Here is a 25,639-nt window from a genome sequence, read left to right on the forward strand (position 1 = left end):
AGGGGATTGGCCGCCCTTAGCCTGCTGGACACAGAGGCTGAACACGGCAGAGGCAGCCGAGGACCGGGAAGGGGGAAAGCCAGCCCCAGGCAGACAGCGCGCTAGGTGGACAGCGCTGGTTCACAAGCTTTGTGGACTAGAACCCTCAGCGTGAAACAGCTTTTAATTCTGCAGTGCCGTACCACCCACTACAACACCAAACTATAATTTCACTAATTAGAGTTCAACTTAGTCTGCAAATGCACACTATTTGCTAGTTTGCCTTATTTATTTATTTATCTGTAAAGACTTTGATTCTACAATACCATTGGGATCTTGACTTCCACTTTGGATTTGGGCTGACAGTTTGATAAATATTATCTCAGAGGACCTCACAGCCTGATAATTCTCCTCTGGAAGCCTGAACAACTGTGTTAGTCTTAAATGCAAATCAAACCCAAGAAGAAGGTGTGGGTTGACACTGGTGGGCGTGACACTCCGCCTAACAGCTTACTGTGCCGAATCTAATAAAGCCAAAGAAGAGAGCCAACGACAGGAGAAATTGGAGCCAACGTCCCACACTAAAGAGCACAGTGCAAGCCTGGTTCAGCCCTGCAGCCCCAGAACGCTCTTCCTTTATAAGGTTCCTTGATTTCCTTCCATCTACACGGCATCTCTCTGCCCAGGTGATAAATGGGTTCTGATGTGGAACAGGGTGTGTGTATCTAGTCCCCTGGGAGAGAGATGACAGAATGCCTGGGTCCACCACCTTGCCCTGGTTTCCCGTGAGCAGGTGTATATTTATGTCTCTCCGGGAGATCTTCATACTGACACACAAGGATGTTTATTGACGGCTTACGGAGGAGGAGTACCACATTTCACTGAATCTACGTTGCCATCTACTGCAACCTGCATCCTGATTTCAAACATGCTGCGAAGTAAAAATATGTGCATATTTAAACTGATGGAGAAATCCAGACATAGGAAACTCATTCAGGAAAAGAACAGACTAACTTGGTGATCTCAGATCCACAAAAAATGAATGCATACTAGAATGTTACTCTGAGGTTCTTTCAGTTCTGCATGTATAATATATAATATACCATCTAGAAGCCCATCTACAGGTAATTGGCAAAAATAAATTACATCACAGCTGGATTATGGAATAATATGTAGCCACTGCAGTATGAATTAGATCTACCTGCAGGGCATCTGAATTGCAATGGTTATATATCTATTGTTCTTTTGTTTATTTTTGTTTTCCTTTTCTCCCCAGCTTTATTGAGGTGTAACTGTTATACAAAAATGCACTTAATTAATGTATAAAACTCGGTGAGTTTAGACATATATACATGCACTTGTGTTATTATCACCACAATCCAGTGGAGAATAAAATAGGTTTCAAAACAGTATTATGAGTATTATAATCTTATTTTTATAATATTTATAAATGTCAGTGCATCACACACGTCTGGGAGCATAAAAATTAAATAGTCTGCAGTTATTCTAAGAGGTGGCATGTTTTTGGGTGACAGGCAGAGTCTATGTTTGAATTTACACTTCTGTGTGTGTGTGTGTGTTTGTTAGACGTTTTGTTTTTCATGCTAAGTATAGATTACTTTATAATTAGCAAGAATGGTAAAGGCATTTCAGCTGTGAAAAAAAATCTGTAATCTATATCTTTAAAACTGTTAACCAATATGCAATTTATGTGGATGTAGTGGTGAACAAAAACAAACAATATCCCTGTTTTCTCAGAGTCACAGTCAAATCTGAGACAGAGCTGGACTGAACACGTAGAGCAAACCCTGACGGTCTGACGGCAGAGGCGGCCTTGGATGGAGAGCCTAATGGAACCTGGCCCGAGGGAGGGCGGGAGAGCTGCGGCTGCTCAGAGTGGCTTCGGAGTCCAGGGCATTTGGTGGGGGAAAGGATCGAGTGGCGGGAGGAAGGTAGAACCGCCAGATTACGATTACGTCTGGGGAGCTGCGGTTCCTGAGGGGCCCTGAGACGTTCAAGTGAGGCATCTGACTCTGAAGCTCAGAGGACCGGCTTCAAGTGGACAGAGCATCCAGAGCTCGTAGGGAGGGTGACAGGGGACTGTCCTGGGGTGGCCGGGAAGGGAGAGGGGGCTCCGCGAAGCGTCTGAGAGGTGTCCCGGGGCCAGGAGGGATGACACAGCCAAGAGGAGGAAGGGCAGAGCTGGGCCCAGGGTGGGCGCCGCGGGAGCCGGGGTGACCTGGGCAGACGCGTTTCAATGCCGTAGGCGGTTTTGGTCGGGGTGCTGGGGGCGGAAGCCACGTTGGGGGCGAGACAGGGGGAGAGGATGAGGCATCTCTCCCGAGGCTGGACAAGAGAGGGGGACCGAGCCGAGGGAGGCTGTCTTTTTCCTTCCTAACCTGGGAGAGACTGCCCAGGTATGAAGCCTTGTGTACATGTCCTCCCGTGAAGCGACTGCTAATACAGGACAGGAGGGGCGTGTCCCCGCGGCGTTTGGAGGCAGGAGAGCCTGGTTCCCAGGAGGCTCCCGGCGGGGGCGCCCCGCCTGCGGCTCCGCCCCCGGACTTGGGCCCCAAGGGGCGCCCCCTTACCTTGTGTTCTGAGGATTCACACCACACTCCCCGCTCCTGGTGGGAAACCCAGGATGCCGACGAAGGACACGACCTCAAAGACACGGCGACTCGGGTGTACACACTGCCCCCGTGAACACACCTTTCCAAACCTTTTAAGGAAAGCTGCTGTCTTGGAAAGGCCCCGAGTTGAAAACACACACGCAACGTGCTCTTTATCTGTTGCACAAACACTGAACACCTGCTGAATACAGATACTGCAGGGGCTACGTGGAGACAAGAAGCGACTGGAGTTCAGGGGCTCCGTCAGTCCCCAAAGCCCGTGCTACAGGAAGAGCGGGTGCCTGAAAACTGGCCCTGCCCCCCCCCCCCCCCCCCCCCCCCCGCCCCGTACAGCAGCGCTCAGAAACGTGCACGAAAGCGTGTTTCCAACGTTACGGACACGCGAAGCAGACTGAGGACCGCGCAGATGGCCCTCGGAGCTTCCTAAGGAAACCTTTATCAGCAGGTGTAGAAGGTAAGACCCAGCTATGGAGCAGAAGCTCCCCATCTACTCCGAGAACTGACAGCAGGACGGTCTCTCTCCCTCGCACACGGGGAGGGGCCCACTCTCCCCACTCCCACTCCCTGGAGGGCTTGTGAAATCACACACTCTAGAGGATGGACCACACCTAGGATTCCTGATTTAGGGGGTGGGTGGGGCCAGAGAATCTGCATTTCTGACAGGTTATCTTGTGGAAACTGCTTGTTCAGGGAACCCTACCTTGAGAACCATCCCAGGGCATTTCATCATTTGCAGGGTTGAAGGCTGGTTCCCCACCATCCCAGACTGCAGAGTGGGCGGGGCCTTGAGCATGGCAGCAGTTCTGGTCCTGGGGGAAGAAGACATTTGATGAGCAGCGAGCTGTGGCCTCCCAGGCCAGCCCCAGTACCTACGGATGCCAAAGCCAGGGGAGCTCATCTTCCCAAAGCAGAAGGCTGCGAACCACAGTCTAGGGGCCAAGTACTACCCATCTTGTTCCTGGAAGTAAGTAAATAAAGTTTTATTGGAATGCATCCACACTCAATCACTTTCATGTTGTCTAAACTGCTTTTACATCACAGGGCAGAGCCAAGTAGTTGCGGCCGAGACAGGAAAGCCCATAAAACTGGAGCTATTCCTATCCCTAGTACTTGTGTTAATAGCAAATTTTAGCCTTATTATAAGCCCTGAAGGCCTCACTGTTTCATACGGTAGATTAGACAAAGCTGATAATAGTAGTGTAGATTAAAGCCTACTTATGGGTCTTTGGATAGAATTTATAATAAAACCAAGATATACGGTCATCCCTCAGTATCCAAGGGTGATTGGTAACGAGACTTTCCCCCCACCCCGCCCAGATACCAAAATCCAGTATCTCAAGTCTTTTACGTAAAGTGGTGTAGTATTTGCATGTAACCTACCCACCTCCTGCTGTATACTTTAAGCCATCTCTGCTATAACACCTTATACAATGAAAATTGTTATGTAACTAGTTGCCAGTGCATGGCAAATTCAAGTTTGGCTTTTTGGAACTTGCTGATTTTTTCTGAATATTTGCCACCTGCAGTTGGTTGAATCCGTGGATGTGGAACCCACGGACATGGAGGGTCGACTCTATTTCCTCATGGCTAGTTCTGGGTGCGGATCAGAGTTATTCTGGCATCCCGGGAGCCTAGGAGTTCCCTTCCTGCAGGACACCTGGGAACTCCCAGCAGAGTGGCCTGTGGTGACTACAAACGGAACTGCTCCCCTAAGCACTGCGTGCCTCGGGCTTTGGCCTGGGCACCCCTGCACTGCAGGCAATCCTGCCGATGGACTTACATGTGGAATACGGGCCGTGCGCAGCTGTGTGTGGGGAGCACAGAAGGGTCTGAGCAGGAGGACAGTAAAGAGCTCTAAACCTGATGGTGCGTGTTGTTTCATGTTTTTGTTTTTGTTTTGTTTTGTTTCTGCTGACTTTACCTTCCTGCTACTTAGTACAGGCAGGCATGTCATAAAGATGATGTAATTCTGCTTGTCACATTGTGAACTGTGTCCTATTCCTATCAGCCACTTGAAGATTCCACTCTGGATCTCAGGGATTTACTTGTCCAGGAACAAAGAGCTGAGAGCAGCTGCAGGAGGCCTTGAATGCGGGCATCCTGGCCACGTTCCCTGCTTCTCCCAGCGCCGTTCCCGAGGCAGGTGGGCTGCAAGAGCCATCTGAGGACCAGGCTGGTGGCAGCAGGACTAACCTTCAGCCAGTTCACGCCTGCGTATCTTTGCTGCTTTTCTATGGCCTCTGCCATCATGGCTGTTAAATAGTTTTTGATATGATTTTAGGATATATCGTCTAACTTTTAAATGACAGTCACAATGCGATTCGAGTTAAATGAGAGTTACGAATACATGTGTTCAGTGATATGTGTTCTGATTGTTCAGATTGACAGAAATTGTAGGACGTTGTTTTTATAATGATGCGTTATAGGTAACGGGGGTGTCAGTCTGACATAGAAAGTCATGAGTTGTGTCTGTTTCTTATCCATTCTACAAAAATTAATTTTATATTATTATAATATATAAAGTGTACCTGAAATTGTCATCCTTGATATTAACCCCTCCCACCTTTAGTAGTCTGTTCTTTGCCTGCTATAAAATGGCAGATATGCATTTTCCTTTCATCCTAAAACAAGCCGGCTAAAATATAGATCCTCAGAGGAGAAAAATGCTGCCTTGCAAGTTAATAGAGAAATGCCATCACTGCATCTGTAAATTAGGCTGCACACTTTTGTACTGGTTAGAGGTGGGGTTTTTTGCAGACAGTTTTATATCATAAATGCCAAAATAACTGCTGTAGATTATGGTACTGATCTTTATTGTTATTTTATACGAATAGACTCTCATAAAAATTCACCCGATCTCAAATGTAAAAATAGATACTCATAAAAAGTCAGAAACCCGGGCAGGAGAGAGGAAGGATGGGCAACGAAAAGCCTATTTAATTCTTGGACTGGTCTGCAGTGTTAATTTATCTTGAAATCTTGGTTTTGCCTTAAGTAGAATAAGGGAATCAAGTTGTGGTTTTTTAAAAAAGTTATTTATTTAATTATCTGTTTATTTATTTATTTTGGAGCCTATGCCTGTCTGAGTACTTCGTGTTCTAATCTAGAAAAAGACGTTGTCAGAGTCAGAAGAACTAAAGATTCTTAGTTCAGAAGAACTAAAGTCAGAGCTAAAGAATCTTGAGTGAATCTTTGCTTGAGACTCTGTGCCTTGTATTTTTCATAGAAAATACAGTTTTAACCAGTGGTATTTTTTAATGCTTTGGTATAAATTCTCCATTTTGCAATTATATGCCATTAAATGCATGGTAATAAAACCCTCTGTTCTGCATGGTCTTTAATATGAAGTGTGTTATTTGAAGTTTATTTCAAATGTATTCAGACAGTGACTACTGAGTGCCGTGAAGGCCCATTAAAAAGTGCTTCTCTTTGCTCTATGTTCAGTTTTTCTCCAAGTCAGACTATGCCTCTTGTCTATCTAGTGATATATGATATGTCTCTCTTCAGATAATGTAACTACCACCTTTATAATCCATGGACCATGATTATAAACAAAATGTGTCTTTTTTAAATTTCTGTAATTTATCCTCTAGCTATATTGAACTTAGACTTTTAATGAGGGTATCAGAATTATCTACTGCAATTCCTAGACTAAACAATGTGTGTTTGAGTATCAAATAGTATTGTACCTGTTATAGTGTAGATGCTTAATATATGTTTTAAAATGAATGGGTTAATGAAAACAGAGACAGTGTCTTCAGTTCAAGGCTTTTAAACATCTTGAAATCCCTTATTTGCAATTGTTATCATCTGCAGAATTTGTCTTATTGTCCTGGTTCATTTATTTATTTTCTTAAAATTAACTCAGTCTTCAGCCCTCACATTAGATAATCTGAATTAATTTTATGTCTATGCTTAAAAACTTTGAGGTGCTGGTTTCTTTTATACCCAGGTGGTGGGTGATTCACGCCGATAGTGTAGATCGATCTCCAGGTGTCTCAATTACAAGAGCCAAATGTTTCTACTGTGGCTTTGAGGTCTGGGCCATTGATGAGTCCCAGGAGATATTCACTGGTTTCCTAGAACCACATCTGCTTTAAGCTGTCAGCCAGAAAAGAAAAAAAAAAAAATCAATCAAATCAAAAAGCATGTGTGTGATCTGTGAAGATATATCCACGTACAATTGTGTGTTAAAAGGGCCAAATTTTTCAAGCAACGAACTGTAAGAGCCCATAGAAAGTTTCCCCATCACTTCTAATGCTCACATTCCTCCTTGGTGTGTGGGATCCTCACTCAGGTGAGCTGAGTCATTTTGCTGAAGATTAAGAAGCCGATTGCAGACTCTTCCATGCTGACCATTTTAAAAAGAATTAATATCTTTATATATATATATATATATATTTAAACATCTTTATTGCAGTATAATTGCTTTACAATGGTGTGTTAGTTTCTGCTTTATAACAAAGTGATTTATATTTTAATAGCCTGAATTTTTAATTTTGCTACCAAAATGCAACAGCAAAAGAGGAAATAATGCAGGGGAGCGTGAAGAAGAAGTTGAGCGGAGACCATATGAAGTCGGGCCCACCCAGGCAGCAGGAGAGACAGTGCCTTGGGAACAGCAGGGCGGTCATCGTGTTGCAGGAAACCATCACTTCTGCCATCTTTTTATGGCTGGTAATCTGTTAACAGATGTCGCACATGGAGTTATCACTGCCCAAACTTCACAAATGTAAACACATTTCAACCTACTTTTAGACAGGAACTGGCTGTGCTATTATAATGCTGAAATTTAATTTAACTGGAATTAAAATGGAACTAAACTGCTCCATGGAATTTAGGACTCTGTACACACACACACACACACACACACACACACCAGTGCACACACAGTGTGTTTTGTTGGAATAAGAGTGGAGGTCAAATAGATAACTAATGAGAACCTACTGTATAGCACAGGGAACTCTACTCAGTGCTCTACGGTGACCTAATGGGAAAGAAATCCAAAAAAGAGGGGATATATGTATACGTATAGCGGATTCACTTTGCTGTACAGCAGAAACTAACACAACATTGTAAAGCGACTAAACTCCAATTAAAAAAAAAAAAAGAGTGGAGGTCAAAACATGCTCTCAAAATTCTGGGGTCAAAGTATACTCTTAAAACTGTGTCCTCCATATTGAAACAAAATGCATTGACAGGTGTGATAGCAGGAACAAACATCACGATATTTGAAAGAGAAATTTATGACAGCCGCAACCTTTTTTTTTTTCTTTTTTTTTTTTTTGCGGTACGCGGGCCTCTCACTGTTGTGGCCTCTCCCGTTGCGGAGCACAGGCTCCGGACGCGCAGGCTCAGCGGCCATGGCTCACGGGCCCAGCCTCTCGGCGGCATGTGGGATCCTGCCGGACCGGGGCATGAACCCGCATCCCCTGCATCGGCAGGCGGACTCTCAACCACTGTGCCACCAGGGAAGCCCGCCGCAACCTTTTTGAGTGGAAAGACCGAAATGCTTTTCTTTTCATTCTTCTTCGCCTGCAAACAGCCAGGGCCATGAACAAGTGTAGCAGAAAGCCTCCTGGTGCTGGGAAAGGAAGGCGTCTTGTTCTTCTTCGGGCATAAAGAACGCGGCCGTCCTTTTTTTCTATTTCCCTGTTTCCCCAGCATCATTAAACGCATGTTCTCTGTTCTAGTCATTTTGAGTCAGTCACTGACTGAACTGTCTTTTGTGCTCTGGCAAAGATAATGTATCTGGGTTTCCTTAGTGATATTCTAAACACATTTTTTTCTGTGCTCCCATACAGAGCACATAGTTTCGGAGGAATTCCTGTTGTGTGGGAGGCCAGCTCAGCCCCATTCACACACTCAGCTTCCCAGATGTGGCCCCTTGGGCCTGGTCCTATCTCGGTTTCAGCCGCCAGGCTGCTCCCCAGCATCCTTGTCGACAACCACAGTGGCCTTTCTTCATTTACTTATTTACTTTGTATTCGCATGGTGTACTTCAGCTTTTTTTTTAATCTTCCTTTGAGTACGTTAAGATTGTGAAAAAAGTTTGCTCCAGGAAAAGGGAGTTGAAATGCCCCCTGATTCCTTTAATTGCATAAATGGGGGTGTGTGTGTGGCAGGAGGTGGGGGAGGGCAGGTGAAAGAGAAAGGAGTGGAAATCAGTTAGCACCCTGGGTCGTCAGATAAGATGCCCCTCTATTAAAAACTCAAGACTTGAGACCGGGAAGTTGGCACCAGACAGGGGTTTGCTGTTATTACAGTTCTTGTTAAAATTTGACCCACAGGGTGAGTTTTTTAAATCTCAGTGAAATAGGGTACTGACCTCTTCAAAACTCTCAGATGTGCGCAGGAGATGAGACCCGAGATAATATTTATGGTGCTTTTTGACTAAGGAAGGTCACTGTGTGACAATTTCAGGGGGACACCTGCAGCACGGCTTTGTCAACAGGGCCTTGAATGTGAACAAAACACACACAGTCATTTCCCACCAGGATGTGACATCCGGGGCCGACCCTGAACACAGGCACATCTGGAGGATGACTATTTCGGGAAGCATTTTCTCCTCTGGTCTGTGACTTAATCTGTCGGGTATCTGGGAGGGGGTCAGAGAGAAGATCTGCCTTCAAAGTGTGAATGTCTTCAAGTGTGGCTGGGGGAGTGGACCAGGGGCTAGGGAGCCTTGAAGCGCAGGCGCTGAGCTGCCAAAGCCACTATTCTGAGGCTGATTTAACCAGAACAGTGGGGGAATCAGGGCTCTCAAGTAGGCCAGTGCTTAAAAATGAGTGATATAAATGTTACTCATTGTACGATTGAGGGAAAGACATCAAGCACAGGAAGCGATTACAATTCTTTATCTACTGGGCCCCGTCGCTAAGGAAACTCTGACTCAGTGCATGAAAGACAGCAGTCCCTTTGGAGTTCAGGCCAGTTAGTCATGATAGCTCCGGATCCTCTGGTATTAATAGCAATCACATCGACCAAGTGGACAGCCCTTAAGGTCTGAAGCAATGTCCACATGTATAAGCCTGCTTTATGCACATTAGAAGTCAATGTTATTCATCCTCATTTTTCAAATAAAGAAATCGAGAGCTACAGTCTGGCAGGAAAAAAAAGATTCAAATCCAGATCTTCTAAGTTCAAGTTTAAGCTTCATTGTCCTGCTACACTAGAGCTATTCTGCTTAAACGCACAGGTCTTTAAGCTTTTGTGCAGAATCCTGCAAATGTCAACCAGATGCTATTGCATGATGCGAATGCAGTATAGACTGGTGTGTACATGGGAGGTGTGCACCTTCATCTCTCACTTTTTAATCAGAAGAAAAATGCTGACTTGTGCTTGACTTTTACCAAAAAGTTTTCCTGGTCCTGCAGAAGGAACTGTCTTCTGGCATAATTAACTCAGAGGAAATATGTATCTCTTGGGGCTGAAAAACTTGAGGGAGGTCCTAAATTACATGGACATCACATACTTTCATAAGCTACTTTGTTCTTTTCTTAAAATCATCTCAGGAATCATTTATTTTTTGGAGATGGCAGTCTTATTTACACTGAAAAACAGTTTTATATGGGTTGTCTTTCATTCACGGTGAGGCGATGAGAGAAGAAAACAAAATTTGTTTAGAGCTCCAGTGAAAAAATAATTGATTGGATGGTAGCTTAACTGTCAAAATCAGAACTTTCCCATACTATCTGAGGAATGAAAACACATCCTGATTAGTAACCCTCACCAAGTTCGGAAGGTTAGAGGTGATTCAGTCTCCATGAATGTGGTCCGGTCTTATTTTAAGAAGGGCCTCTGAGTCATGTGGAGTTGTGTCAAAATATGTGTTGTGTTATGTTTTGTTATTTTAAAAAGGCAGCTTGGAGGGAGGAAATTGAACCATCTTTTTTTCAAAAAAATCTCTGCCCTTTAATGGAAGAAAAGGGCAAGTCAGTTCCCACACATCTCACTTACTCTCTGTAATGCAGGCTCTGATGTATTTTACCGCAGATATATTCTAAATGCGGTTTGCTATAACCTTACTTACTTAGAGCATTTTTAGTTTGTAACTTGAGCTGTTCTTACTTAATATTTATTGTTAGATGTGGTTACATGCACTGCTTAGAATCGAATGAAATTTACTATTTATCTATTACTATCTTGACTGATTAGCTATCTGGAATGATGTTTATACAGATACATGTACTATTTTAATCTATGTAAAATACGCAAAATTTTAAGCGAGCTTCAGTTTTCCCAACCAGAAATATAGGAGTAGAACCAATCTTGCCTATATTCCTGGGCAAGCACATGGGGTAGGGGCATCAGAGGTGCGTCATGAGAAGGGGACTGACCCTCTCAGGCAGGGGTGAAGAAGGCAAAGGGTTGCCAGAATTAAGGGCCCAAGATCCCTAGCTTCATAGGAATTTGCTCTTATAAATGCATGCTGAACTTCCCAAGCCCATGTCTTTCCAATAAATGTCCTAAATTTAATAAAAGAGATGCTGTGAAGTTGGGAATTCAATTTGGGCTGTAATTCACCACTCCTAAAATGAGGCCTTGGGCTTAATTTTCAGCAATCTAGGCCCTCTGGCTACAGGAGGGAAGATTTCTTACAGGGCCCATCGAGAAGCTTTTTGGTTCCTTCTGTAGATCTTAATCTAGGAATTTAAAGCCCTGAGCACATCATTTTCTTTTCCTAAGCTGTCTAGCGTAGTTAGAAGCAACCAACCAACCTGATTAGGCTCCTATTTTTCACCAAAATGTTCAAACTCAGTAAATACTTGGCCACCCAGAACCTCGTCCTCCATAGGCACGTAAGCGCAGGTGTGTAAAGGTGATCATCTGAGTGACTGTTTTGCCACCACAGGCTAAACACTCCTTTACCACTGGATATGGGGTCCTTTGTGTCTTAAATCTAATTAGATGAGAAAACCAATTCTAGAAAACCCAGAAACAAGAGAGCTCATCCTTAAGGTTCTGTCCCTCAGGAAACACTCTCAATACCAAATTCTATTTCAGGTTTAAATCAGACAAGCAGAGCAGATCTACAGCCTTGTGTTTGGGTATCTGACCTTCTGAGCAGTGAGAGCTGCTCAGGCCGCCTCTGTGAGGCTGCGGTCTCTGTGTCTGATGCCAGAGCCCCAAGCCCTGGGAGTGGAAGGAAGACGGGTGTGGGGTGGAGAGAATAAGCTGAAGCCAAAGCCAGACTGAAACCCATGTCAGCCCTTGTCACGTCTGACCTTGGGCTACATGGAAGACTCTAGCTGGACTGTTGAAGGAATGTCTGAGGACTTTCTCCTAAGGTTTTCCAATTGCTTCAGCAAGACTGCCTCACGGCTATTTTTAAGTCATCTAGAAGCATTTTTAAAGACCAGCACTTGGTTATTACATTTCAGTTCCTTTTCCACAAAGGTTTTTCAGAAGCTTTCCTCATGTCATCAATGACACAATATTTGTAAAGTAATAGATGCATAACACACGTCACGCAAGGGCTGTGGGCGAGCTCCACAGGTAAGAATCTCGACTGGCCTTCTACGGTGAATACGATTTCACTGTCAGAAGCGCAGTGTAAGTTTCCCTGTCTGCCTCCTGCTCTGATTTTAAGGGCACTCACCCAAGTGATGAGTAACAGCAGATGATGGGGTGAATCATTGGACACTGCAGTTTGAATTGAGTGGTCAGTCCCCTCCCGGCCTGTGGTTGGGAAAGCATTGGAATAACGGAACTGAGGGTAAAGAAGATGCAGCTGTGTCTTCTCAGGTCACAGCCCGAGGGCCTGGGAGGAAAGGACACCCAGGAAAGAGGGAAGGCCAGCCAAGACGGATGGGTGTGCTCTGTGCTTCCCTGTGCTGCTCTTGCCTTGAGGTTGAACACAAAGAGCTGACGGACTGTGAATAGTCACAGACCAATTATCTAAGCTGTGACAGCAAGATGCAGAGCTGCTCGCTCAAGATCCTCAAGGAAACACGGCCGGACTCGATCACTTCCCACCACCAGCGTTCTGAGGAGGGAGGGTGTTTAAAAATCTGCTCCAAGAAGGTCTGACTTTGCACAGGTTATGGAGCAGAATTTCCCTGGACAGAATCTTTGCCAGCAACCGAGATGCAAAGCAGGACACCTTCTCCTGGAACAGACGATGCCAGGGCTCAGAGTGTTTGTCAGGGAAAAGCAGAAGCAATGATGTCAAAATGGAAAAATGACCCAGAGAGAAAGTCTCCAACTTATTGCTCAGAAAATGATTATTTGGGGGGAGATAGGGTTGGGGTCAGACATTTACTATTTTGGTAACCAGCATTTCATAGCATGTGGTTGAAACTTCTGTCCCACATTCATCGGCTTCCCTCACGTGGATCCTCCTCATTAATGTTTAAATGTGCTCAGGTCTCCCCCCATTTTAGGGGGACCCCAAGATTACATGTGTCACATTAAGATACACGAAGACTAGGGCTTCCCTGGTGGCGAAGAGGTTGAGAGTCCGCCTGCCGATGCGGGGGACACAGGTTCGTGCCCCGGTCCGGGAAGATCCCACATGCCGCGGAGCGGCTGGGCCCGTGAGCCATGGTGGCTGAGCCTGCGCGTCCGGAGCCTGTGCTCCGCAACGGGAGGGGCCACAACAGTGAGAGGCCTGCGTACCGCAAAAAAAAAAAAAAAAAAAAAAAAAAAGATACATGAAGTATAGATGCTCTGTAGTAACTTAAAGCTGATCCAAACCTCCCCGAGTACTTAACTGGGAGGTTAGATGAGTCTACATTTTAAAGTCTGTTTGGGGAACATGGTCATATTCATCAGGCCCTTTTCTCAGATTTCCTTTGGGGTCTTGCTGGAGAAGCAGACCCTGGGATCTGTACAGTCAGCTACTTGCCCCGGTCCCTGGCTCCCCATCCTTCAGGGCCCGGGTGCCCCAGTAGCATCTGATTCGGATTCTCCAACCAACTGGTGGATGTGTTCCAGTCCACACTCGTGACTTGGTGGTTTGCTTAGACTCTGTTAGTCCCACCTCGGCCCTCCTGGTCGCTGGGTGCACCCTGAAGTCCAGATCTTTCTCCCAGTCGGTCTACACTGCCCTTCCTGTGGACCTTGGCTGTTTTACCTCAACCCCTGCAGGCAAGCTCCATGGCCGTGCACTCAGGAGGAGTTCTGCGTGGCTACCACGCCGCAGAGGACGCCAGGATGTCTCAGGAAAGGACCCCCTGGGCTCTTCTCACCTCGCCAAGGGGCTCCCTCTCATGTGCTCTGTGTGACAATAACACTGCGGTGGCCGAGTAGAAACCCGCGATCCCAAAGAGACAGCTAAGCGGAAGCCCCTTCCTCCCAACTTTCCCTCCAAGTGCCTCCCGTCTGCAGGGGCTGGGGAACACGCGTCTCCATGCTGCCGCCCCGCTGCCCTCTGATCTTCCTCCCAAAACAGACGAAGAAGCCTGTTCCTCCTTGCCTCACTTCAGGGGCACCTGCCTTCCCCCTTTCCTGAGGCTGTAAGGACTGAACAGCTGCCAGTGAACATGCTTTATTAGAATATGTGGGAAAACATATTAGTTTAATAGTCTCAAAATACATCTCTATTATGTCCTTTGAGAAAACAACCCAAACCCTTACCTCCTGACTGTCCCCTTGTCCCAGGGCACATTCTCAAAGATGTCGTCTACATGCCTGGCTTCCGGTCCCTCACCCTCTCCCACTCCTTAGCTCCCTTCAGCCTGATTCCCACCCCTCCCTCCACTGACACATCCTGTGGAAGGTCAGTGACCCCCACGCCGGTAAAGCCAAGCACAATTTTCGTACATCCGACTTGACTACTCTAGAGCATTTGTCACTACTTATCACTCCTCATTTTGTGAGACCCTTGCTTCCCTTGGTTTCACTCGAATGTTCTTCATCCATCACTGGTCTCCTTCTCAGGCTCCTCTTGGGCCTGGATCAGTCTTGCCTTGGAGTCACGTGAGACGAGGCTTTGTTCTCAGCCCGGGCTCTCTTCCAGTCCCTCCCATGCTTTCAACAGTCAACCGAACATCAGTGAATCGCTAAGGCACAAAAGTAGCCCAAACATCCCGCCGCACACCTGCAGCCTACAACCACTGCACTCAAGGAATCCCATATCTAGGATCCCTTTTAAGGGATCTTTTCCCTCCACATGAAGGTAAGCTCGCTGGGTTTGGGAACAGGACTACTGTGGCTAATCAATATCGCCCCAGCATAATACAGTGCCCTAGGACAGGTGTTCAATGAATTATCTTTTGAATGAATGAATGAATATTAGAAAGAATAAATAAATGAACTGCAAATCATTTGCTATGGTAAATAAAATGATATGGTGACCAAAACATAATGAAATTACCTAAAGACAAGTTCTATTGGCTCAACCAAATGTTTCCATTCCATTATCTCAGTATTATTTCTGCTTCTTGTAGGTTTCCCTTGTAATTTTTTTTTAATTTAATTGTGGTAAAAAAACACATAACATGGGACTTCCCTGGTGGTCCAGTGGTAAAGAATCCTTCTCCCAATGCAGGGGACACAGGTTCGATCCCTGGTTGGGGAACTAAGATCCCACATGCCGCGGGGGCAACAAAGGCCACGTGCTGCAAACTACAGAGCCCACGCTCTGGAGCCCGTGCACCACAACTAGAGAGAAGCCCACAAGCCACAGCGAAAGATCCCATATGCTGCAATGAAGATACCACGTGTTGCAACTAAGACCCGACACAGCAAAAAATAAATAAATAAATATTTTTTTAAAAAAACAAACACATAACATAAAATGTATCACCTTAACCATTTCCAAGTGTACAGTTCGGAAGTGTTAACTTCAATGTTGTACCACCAATCTCCAGAACGTTTTCACCTTGTAAAACCAAAACTCTGTATCTAAACACCGCCTCCTCTCCTTCTTTCTTCCCCCAAGCCCCTGGCAACCACCATTCTACTCTCTTCTCTGTGAACTTGACTTCTCTTGGTAATAAATTATTTGGCAGGCTATAGATACCTTGTTGATAAGTGTCTTGTATTTGAAAGTACTGAGAAAAGAGTGTCATGTGTCTAAGCGGCTATTTGATCTTGATTCTTTCATTTCAACTTGAAAAGCTAAACAATTGTTCTTCTGTGGCCCGTGCAGGAGGGGATGGTGGAGGTGGAGGTGGAAGTGGAGGGGACGGTGGAGTCACCTTTTGTTCTAGTCCAGGTACACAAAGCCCAGATAATCGTTTTAGGCTGTTTCAGAAGCAACTTTCTGCTTAAAGTATTTCCCTTATTTCCAACTATGGAAGAGGTTCAAAGGAAAGGGCTTCTAATGGATGGATGGAAGTAAGAAAATAGTCTTGAGAGTATCAAAGGGATGTGCTCAGTGGAGGAGATTCCTCACGAGGTTTCCTCATTCTTCCTGGGCACAGACGTCCAGTTAGACGATCATTCCCAGACTGCCTTGTGCTCTGTGATCAAGTTTTTTTTGGTTGAATTTCAGCATCAGTAAAATCTGTATGAGAACATGTTCAGCTTTTGCCCCTAAAGGACCTCGCTTTCCTCCTGGCTGGAGGTCAGCTGCAAGGACTGGGGTACCTCGGGAAGATGTGTGTTGAGGACGGCGAGCTGCCCAGCTCGCATGGTACCAGATGTGACTCTTTGGAGCAGAGCCTGTCCACCCACCCTAGACTGTCACTGAGAAGAAAGACACCTCTGTCTGGTGTGAACCACTGCATTTGGAGGGCACCTTGTGCAGCAGGGTGTCCTTCCTATTCACACACACATCTCTGCTCTTCATTTTACACTTGCCTGAGTTACTTCCTCGCAGATCTAAACACGACTTATTTGTTGAAGTGGGTATGGCTCACTGGAACGTACAGAACAAACACGATGGACACTTTCCCTGACCTTGAAGAGTTTATTATTTTTGTGTTGAGAAAGTCGAAATCATGTACACAGGAAACACATAAATAATTAAGAGCCTATTTGAATAGTACTGACAGTTAGGGTTCTAGAATCCTAACTAGAAACTTGGAACCTTCTAGAAAGTCAGAGAAGATTGGAGAAGGGATCAACGGAAGGTTGAGTGGCCCTGCAAGGTTTCCAAGAGGAGGGGGCCTGAGTCAGTGTGTACAAGGGTGGGGGACCCACCTGCACCTGGGTCCTTCACCATAGGCAAAGGAAGTGTCTCTCCCTTCTCTATTTCCCCCAGGGAGAAGGCGAAACGACCAGCCTAACACACCTGGGCTGCTGGTCACTGAGTTCCAAACTCTGAGGGTCATGTATGAGACCTTACAAGAGGGACACCTTCATGGTGGCACCTCTGGGGTTTGCTTAGGACACTCCTCCCCACGTTTATCTTGCCAGCTTCTCCTGCTTGGATGCTGTTTCCATGGGAGCATTGCCAGGCCCTGAACCCAGGTAATGTGCCCTTCACATAGGAGCACATTGACCTGCCACCCCTGCCCTGAGAGCACCAGATTTCAATTCCCAGTTAACTGAAGGTGGCTTCCGTGGAACTGTCAGCTGTATGTGGACCCATGTCATCTTTTTTCAAAGAATCGTTCCCAGTGCTTCAGATAATGTCCAGACAATTATCAATAAAAGTATTTTAAATAAATGAGTAAATATTAGTGCTTATTGAATGATAAATATTGGGCAAGATCAAAACAGGGACTTCCCTGCACTGTAATCTATCCCGTGGTACATGATACCGAGTGTCTTCTCAGAAAAGTGGACATTTTTCAAATGACAAGTTGTTCTATTAGCAATATGTGGTCATATGGGGGTTTGCTAAATTCTTCTGTTCTTTTTTGGGAGCTTAAAATATGAAATGAGTTCACAGAGGTGGAATAGTTTCAAGCAATAGAAGGCCAAGATTAAACTGCTTCTTATTTCCCCTCTGAGAAGGAATCATTTATCTCTAGTGGAACTATCAGAGTCCTGGATAAAAATAAAAATGTGAATTTTTAAAGTAGGGCTCACTTTTTGAACTACTCTTCCGAAATGAACCATGCAGTTTGGCCTTTTTATTTGAATTATTCTGATGCAGTTTTCTCCACAAAGATGTAAAGTATATTAGAACCGGTCCCTCCGTTGGACTGAGGAACTTGGGAAGCTCTTTCGGGCTTGCAAAAACGCAGCCTCATCTGTTGGGTATTGGATAGATGAATAGTCAGCTCTCAGCCCTCACTTTGCAAATGGAGGGAGAATTCACAAAGTTAAGAATCCAATGGATGACTTCTTTGGGCTCTGTGTGGCAGTAACTCATTAAAAAGTAGAAAAGGAAGGCAGGAACTGTTCTCCTGTCCAAAATAAATCCCTCCATCACTAGAAGCACCTCCTGTACCAGTCTTTCTCAACTGGGGATGATCCTGCCTGCCACCCAGGGCACAGCAGCAATGTCTGGAGGCGTCTTTGATTGTCACACCTGGGGCTGGGGCAGGGTGTTACTGGCCTCCAGTGGGTGGGGGTCAGGGATGCTACTAAGCATCCTAGGTGCCCAGGTCAGCCCCCAACACAAGCATCATTGGGCCCCAAAGTATCAACAGTATGGAGGGTGAGAAGCCCCATTGTGTCCTCTGAGGAACTTCTTGCATGCTGGCCAAGCAGAAGAACCCTGGTGACCTGCCTTCCGCCTGGGTCCTTGCAGTAAAGACCCTCTGCAACACTGCCTCCTTCCACATAGGGAACAGGGACTGGTGACCCCAGCTCAGCGGAAGGCCAGGCCCTCTGGCCTTCAGCATCATGTCTTGGGTCTGATGACTCCCAGCTTGGCGAATCCACCAGGTAAGGTAAGGCCCAGAGCCAACCCCGCCGAGGGAATCTCACACCCAGAGAAGCTGTCCCAGCGTGTGTGTCCTCTTGGCTGTCAGTTACATTTCTGTGTCTCGTCTCATGCAGCTCTGGGATCAGCGCCGTGATTACAGAGGTGAACTCTTTGTCTGAAATCGGATCCAGACCGTGGTTCCAGAGTGGCTCACTCCACTGGTACAGCAGGGAGGTGCTGTCAGAGGCTGAAATCCTCCTCTGAGCTGCAGGAGAGCCGAGGAAAGGATGTCCGGTGCTGCGTATCTGCGGGGCGACTGGCTCCGCAGCTGGGCTGGGCATGCCCTTGAGATGCCAGGACAGGACGCCAAGTGGGCGGGGTCAGGGCACTCCAGCCCGGTGGAGGTCCAAGCTCAACAAGGGCTGTTCCAACCACCCTCCATGCCTCCGTCTCGTAGTCTCAGTGGCAGACACGGTTATCATTTTGAAACAAAAATGTGATCACTGTATATATGTGCCACATCTTCTTTATCCATTCATCTGTTGATGGACACTTAGGTTGCTTCCATGTCCTGACTACTGTAAATAGAGCTGCAATGAACATTTTGGTACATGACTCTTTTTGAATTATGGTTTTCTCAGGGTATATGCCCAGTAGTGGGATTGCTGGGTCGTATGGTAGTTCTATTTTTAGTTTTTTAAGGAACCTCTGTACTGTTCTCCATAGTGGCTGTATCAATATATACAGTGGAATATTACTCAGCCATAAAAAGAAACAAAATTGAGTTATTTGTAGTGAGGTGGATGGACCTAGAGTCTGTCACACAGAGTGAAGTAAGTCAGAAAGAGAAAAACAAATACCGTATGCTAACACATATATATGGAATCTAAAAAAAAGAAAAAAGGGTCATGAAGAATCTAGGGGTAAGATGGGAATACAGACACAGACCTACTAGAGAATGGACTTGAGGATATGGGGAGGGGGAAGGGTAAGCTGGGACAAAGTGAGAGAGTGGCATGGACATATATACACTACCAAACGTAAAATAAATAGCTAGTGGGAAGCAGCCGCATAGCACACTGGGATCAGCTCAGTGGTTTGTGACCACCTAGAGGGGTGGGATAGGGAGGGTGGGAGACACAAGAGGGAAGAGATATGGGAACATATGTATATGTATAACTGATTCACTTTGTTATAAAGTAGAAACTAACAAACCATTGTAAAGCAATTATACTCCAATAAAGATGTTAAAAAAAAAAATGTGATCACGTTTCTTTTCCACTCAGTGATCTTTAGTTGTCACTCCTGCCCCCAAAATAAAGGTAAAAACTTGACAGTGACAGGAGAGACACGTGATACCACATTTCCACCAGCTGCTTTCATCAGGGCCCGAGTCCTCGCCCCTCTCCCTTCTCCCTACAGACAGTCTGTGCTTCAGTCATGCAAGGAAATGCAGATTCCTCAAATTAAAGCATCTCCTTTTATATACGACGGACATTTCTTGCTCACTGGGTCAATTCCCGGATAGAATGTAAGTGATGGCAGCGGCTGTAACAAACAGAGACGAACATTTCGGTGTTTAGCACAATAGACGCTCCTTCTTCCTCATGAAGAAGTTCAAGCTGGCATTCCTGGTTGTCCGGAGGCTGCGTGATGACTCAGGGCCACACTTTTGTTCCAGCTTGTGGCTCCGCCCTGCCTGTCCTCTACATGTTGTTGGTGAAATTGATAAAGACACACAGAAAGGCAAGCCCACTTCTGTACAGCTGGGGCCTGCGGAACACATATCACCTTGGTCAGAACTCAGCCACGAGGCCGCCTGGCCTTGGAAGGGAGGCTGGGGGAGGTAGTGTACCCGTGGGCCCCAGCCATGGGGCTGGAGCCATGGGAGAGCAGTGTGCCTTTGTTGGCCTAGGCCATAGTTCTACAGGACACTCTATTTTGTGGCAATTCAGCAAGCTGTTCACATAACCTGTTCACTTTCCTCTAGGTATTTTTACTTCAATAAGTTTGATAAACCCACAAAAAAGAGCATATAGTCCCCTTACCTTTGGACAGTTTCCCAAATGTTTTATAGCTAATTAAATTCTTTACATTAGATATTGAATAGGACTGTTATTGCTTCGACTAGGTATCACAGATAACCCAGGTCATGCGAGCTCCCACTCACAATTTTGGTTACAAGTCACACTGATTCACTTGTTTGGATTCTCCTGTTCCCTTTTCTTATAGAATTTCCTTTCTTCCCCACTCTTGGCTGATAAGTACCTATTAATTTTCAAGAATTTATTAAACATAATCCTCTTTGTGGAGCCTGTTCTAAGCCTCCCATGCAGAACTGACCATTCTATTGTCCGTGCTCTTAGGACACAGAGCGCATCTTCTGTCTAATCCTATAGCATTTTAGTAAACGTATCTGATTCCAATTCCTAGATACTAAGCTCTTTGGATGATAGAGATTATGCTTAACCATCGTTTTATCCCTATTCCCCAGAGAACATAGTAAATGCTTAATAATTCTTTGTTGAATCAAAGTGCACGCAATGTGTAACTGTAACATAATTCTCAATCATGGCTCAGTGACTGTCATATTTTATAGTAAAAACACGTGATTTTGAGTGTATAATCTAACATCCCTTAACCATTTGACAGAAGTAAAGGTAATTTCAGGTATCTAGTTCATTATTTTAGTTTGGGTAAAGCAACAAGATTCAAATACTTGGCTCCTAAGTAATATTTTGATGTCTCTCAATATCTATTTTCCTCCCCATTAGTTATTTATGATGCAAATACGTTAAAAAGCACAACTGCCATTTTTGAGTGAGGAAAACCCAGATTTGAATCTCTCTTTACTTCCTACAAGCTATGTGATTGTGGACAAGTAGTTTAATTTAAGCCTTAGTTTCAGGCTATTTGCTACTGGAGTCAAAAGCCCTCATTGTTAATTTACCCATAGTCTGGGTAAGGAAAAGGATGGGATGGGCAGAGAGATGCCTTCAATCCCGAGGTCACTGCCAAAGGTTCTACTGCTGCTGTGGGTACCTGGGTACAGAGAAGCCAGAGCCACCTCACTGTTATTGTTGTTGTTATCACTATTATTATTATTATTGCTTCCAATTCCATGAAGCTCCTCTCTCAAGCAGTAGTTTCACTATTTTAAAAAACCTTTGAATGTATCAATTTTCTTCACCAGGATATTCTAGAAGCACATGAGTTACACATGTGCCCTTTTGCTGCCACACTGTCTAAACCTTGACAGTCTCCCTCCCTCCGATCTGCCTGCCCTGGGCTGTTAGAGCAGGACGCTGCCTCCCAATGTATTACCCCGACAGAGAACAAATGTGCAGCAGTAAATATTATGGTTTCATCTAATGCTTCAACTGTGAAGATAAATGACAGAAAATGTAGTCACGGATACGGAGGTCAAAACCTATTGGTGCGGATATTTCAGGGCGACTATTACAATACACTTTTCATGGAGGGCTTATTTATGGGACTCTATTATGAGTCATAGCAACTCATAACACGACGTTCTATGGAAAATTCCATTCTCCACTTGGGCTAAATACCAGACATACAGCACTCACTTTTGATGAATGAGAGTCATAAACATACCCCAACAGGTATAATACAGTAGTTTACAGCTTTAACCTAAATTGATAGATATATTTTTTTCCTCATAAAACAAGAAAAATGGGATAGAATAAGATCTTTGCAATTCTCGGCAGGACAGTTAACGGACCGCAGCCTTGCAGGTGCTATCTCATCACCCGCCTGTCAGAACAGGGTCTCCTCCTGCACCGTTTTCTCACTACCTGTACTGCAGCGTCTTAATCTAGTCTATAAATAGCTTTCTAATTTGAATTAGGATAATGTGCTATCTGTGCTTGTTGGATGTGGTGCAACGTTGTTTGTGCTCACTTTAAATCTCACGAAGTCAGAGAGCATTTTTTTCATTCCAGATAGAGCTAAAAATATTCACCCATTAAAATAGTAATCATCATTAAAATTAGCTTGCTGATTTTGCTGATTAATTTCTCAGTAACAAGTATGCTTTCTAAAAAGTTTCAACTGAACATTTTTTGACACAACTAGAATTTTAAAATGTAAGCTATGTAAAGAGGAAGAGGTAATTAAGGAACTACAAATAGAAATTTTAAATCTACTGTAATTTTTAATGATTTTAAGAAAAAAAGTTGTTTTCAAAATAAAAGAGTGAAGAGGATGGAAATGGTTGCTATAACTGGAATGTAAGACTGAGGTCCCTACAGCTTAGTTCTGGACTGTGATTCTCATACCTTGGGAAAGTTGTTTATTTTTGTCTATACGGGAGGGGTGATCCAGTAGGCATAATAAGTGTTCAAGTGATCAGAGCCACTCTTGTAAGATTTAAATATTTTTTTTTGCCTGTGTTCTATTTTCATATGCAACAGGCAGGCTTCAAGTTCAGAGGAAGGTTGTAAATCAGTAACAACATAAAAGAGCAACTTTAAATGCACGGATGAAACAAAGGGCTCTTCCTTTTAAGACAGCCATTGGTGCAATTTATTTTGTCTTCAGTATCTTTATTTTAGTTGGAGTTAAAGACTTAAACAAGCTAAAATGCAGTTTTGTTCAACCTTCTTGAAAATTGGGAATTCCCTGGTGGTCCAGGACTCGGTGCTCTCACTGCCAAGGGTTCGATCCCTGGTCGGGGAACTGAGATCCCACAAGCTGTGCAGCACGGCCAAGAAAAATAATTATAAAATAAAATAAATTTAAGAAAAGAAAATTGAGGAAGGGGAAATATGTGTTTTCATTTTAATCCTTTAAGAAAATCAACCACTCACTGTAATCTTAAGAAAAGAGGCCAGTACAAATGCCTCTGATTTTAAAATACATAAAATACGTTTTAAACTGAAGAAAGGAATATTAATTACAAGACAGAAGCCGGTTGAGAAAAGTTTATAAGACAAAGATCAGGAGAAAGATATCATGCTCAGTTGTGTTTAAAATAATGTCTGTATATCATTCAGTATTAATGAAGGCAATGAGATATGCCTTGGCTGTGAATATTTGACGTTTCATACTATTTGTAGTGGACATATGTCATAAAGCAGTAGTGAAATCCAGTATGTCATTGATGACCATCGAATGGTAACTGCCATGGAAACCTGTGACCTTTCTCAGATAATGAATATCGGCAGATCTAGAGAAAGACACAGATTTATTTCAAAAAGATCTGGTGTGTGGCAGGCAGGAAACAGCAGCAGGTAACCCAGGGCTATTCATAGTTCCATGAAAACACACTCACACACATTCCTTTTCTGTTTGGAAGACACAGATCTTAAGTAGTTACATATTTATTTTCAAACATTAAGCTGTAATGGAATCCAGCCGGCTTTAATAATGTAATTTAGCCTAATCTTTTACAGAGCTTTAGTGAGTTATTTTCTAAAATGTTTTAAAGAAAATGTCATTTAAAGCACACATATCTTATTATATAATCTCCTGGGCAGGTTTATTGTAAGAGATATTCAACCAAAACATTCATAAAAGGTCATGTATGTATTCTGTGACAGTATGTCTGAGATGTTGAGCATTTAAGAAAAGAAGGTCATCTTGTCTCCTGTAATTTGAAATGTAAACGTGGTTTAGCCTAAGGTGGGATTCCATGAGTAATTATCAGAATAAAATAATATGTTTCTCTGTGTGTGTGTGTGTGTGTGTGTGTGTGTAGATTGGTAGGTAGAAAATAGATAGATAGATAGATAGATAGATAGACAGATAGAGATAGATAGATAGATAGAGATAAAGAGATAGAATAGAATAGATAGACATTCAGAGTATCTCAAGTGTCATATATTGGTCTTGGTTCCTAATTAAATTCAGAAGCATAAAAAAGTAAAAGGCTTGAACTATTTTAAAGCCTCTCTATGTGGTATCTCCCAGCTTTCATCTTTCCCCCCTTGCAAACCATCTTCCCTTTAGTTTCCAAAATAATTAAAAAATAAAATAGGAATCTTTCTGGCCCTCCAAAGCACCCCATTGAGACCCAAATCTGCACCCTCCGCCACCCACCTCTCCCACCTCCTCCTGCACCACTCTCCCCTCACTAAGCTCCCGCCCAGGCCAGCACCCCCTCCCCCTGGTCTGTGCATGCCAGCTGTGCTCCGAGGACAGTCCTCAGTGTGTCCGGGGCCAGAGCCCATGTGGGGAAGCCCTGCCTCCTCCCTCCCGTGGAGTCAACTCTGAGGGCCGCAGGGTCTTGAGAGCACCCCGAGGAAACAGGCTGGGGTCCAGACTTCCCTGAGCATCACCACTTTCCCCTCCAGATTTGACCCCTCCCCTCCCATATTGGCTCTGCTGGGAGGAGTCTTGAATGGGTGCTTTCCCCAGGAGATCCTCATCTCCAGGTGCACCTCTGGGAATCTGAGCTAAAATGAAAGGCCTGGGCACCTCAGATGCCACCGCCTACTCCTTGCTCAGAGCCCTATTCAGGAGCTTTGCATGTCACATGCCCGGGTCCCCAGGGAATCCAGGGAATGGCACCCTCAGAGCTGACGTTTTATATCCCGGGCTAGATTCACTTCACGGGATGCCTGCTCCCCAGATTTCCCTGGGAGAAGGCCGGGGAAGGCAGACAGCAGAAAGTTGAGCGCTTGCCTCTCAACTTTTCACCATTTGGTGAAGGTTTGTGATACAATATGTAGAAGAATGGAAGTCACATTTAACTTTCAAAATCTGTATCTGAGAGCACATTGAACTGTAATTAATTCAACAAATATTTACTGGGCACTTGCCATGTACTAGGCACTGGCCTAGACATGGGGCTATAAAAGTGAGCAAAACAGACACACGTTTCTGTTCTCATTTAGTTTACATTCTTGTTGGCTGAGAAAGACAAAACACCACCCCAAACTGCAGCAAATTGGGAAGCGTGATAGTGACAGGGCTACGTGGGGCTGTGGTGGTGGCAGTGAGGTGCAGTTCATGAGGGAATAACCTGCAGGCACCTGGGAGAGGAGTGTTCCACCGCACAGAGACAATGGGAGGTGAGAGGCCCCAGGCGGTGTGGAGCAGGCCAGAACGGGCAGTAAAATTCCATTAACTGCAGCACATTAGCTGCTGGCTAATTACAGGGCCCTGGCGCTTTCCCTGAGCAGCCAACAGAGTAAAGGGCCGTCGATTTACACAGGTAGGTAATGGCTCTTGACCTACGTTTCCAGCAGAGCCCAGTAGCAGAATAGTAAATGGCATCCAAATAATAGAGTTTTTGTTATAGGAGCTTTTTGGTGAGTTATAGATTCACCTGGGGGCAATATCAGAATGTGAGGTT

General features: G+C 44.8%; 1 long non-coding RNA gene across 1 annotated transcript in view; it reads right to left on the minus strand.

The window, feature by feature from the left end:
* Positions 1 to 7,032: 7,032 nt before the first annotated feature.
* LOC141278083 (uncharacterized) overlaps positions 7,033 to 25,639 on the minus strand; it is a 145,225-nt gene continuing 126,618 nt past the window's right edge. The window contains exon 4 of the long non-coding RNA XR_012330341.1: positions 7,033 to 7,294. This is a non-coding gene — a long non-coding RNA (uncharacterized lncRNA). The remainder of the gene's footprint in view (positions 7,295 to 25,639) is intronic.

This window comes from Tursiops truncatus, chromosome 2, assembly GCF_011762595.2.
Source record: "Tursiops truncatus isolate mTurTru1 chromosome 2, mTurTru1.mat.Y, whole genome shotgun sequence".
In the NCBI taxonomy this organism is placed as follows: Eukaryota; Metazoa; Chordata; class Mammalia; order Artiodactyla; family Delphinidae; genus Tursiops; species Tursiops truncatus.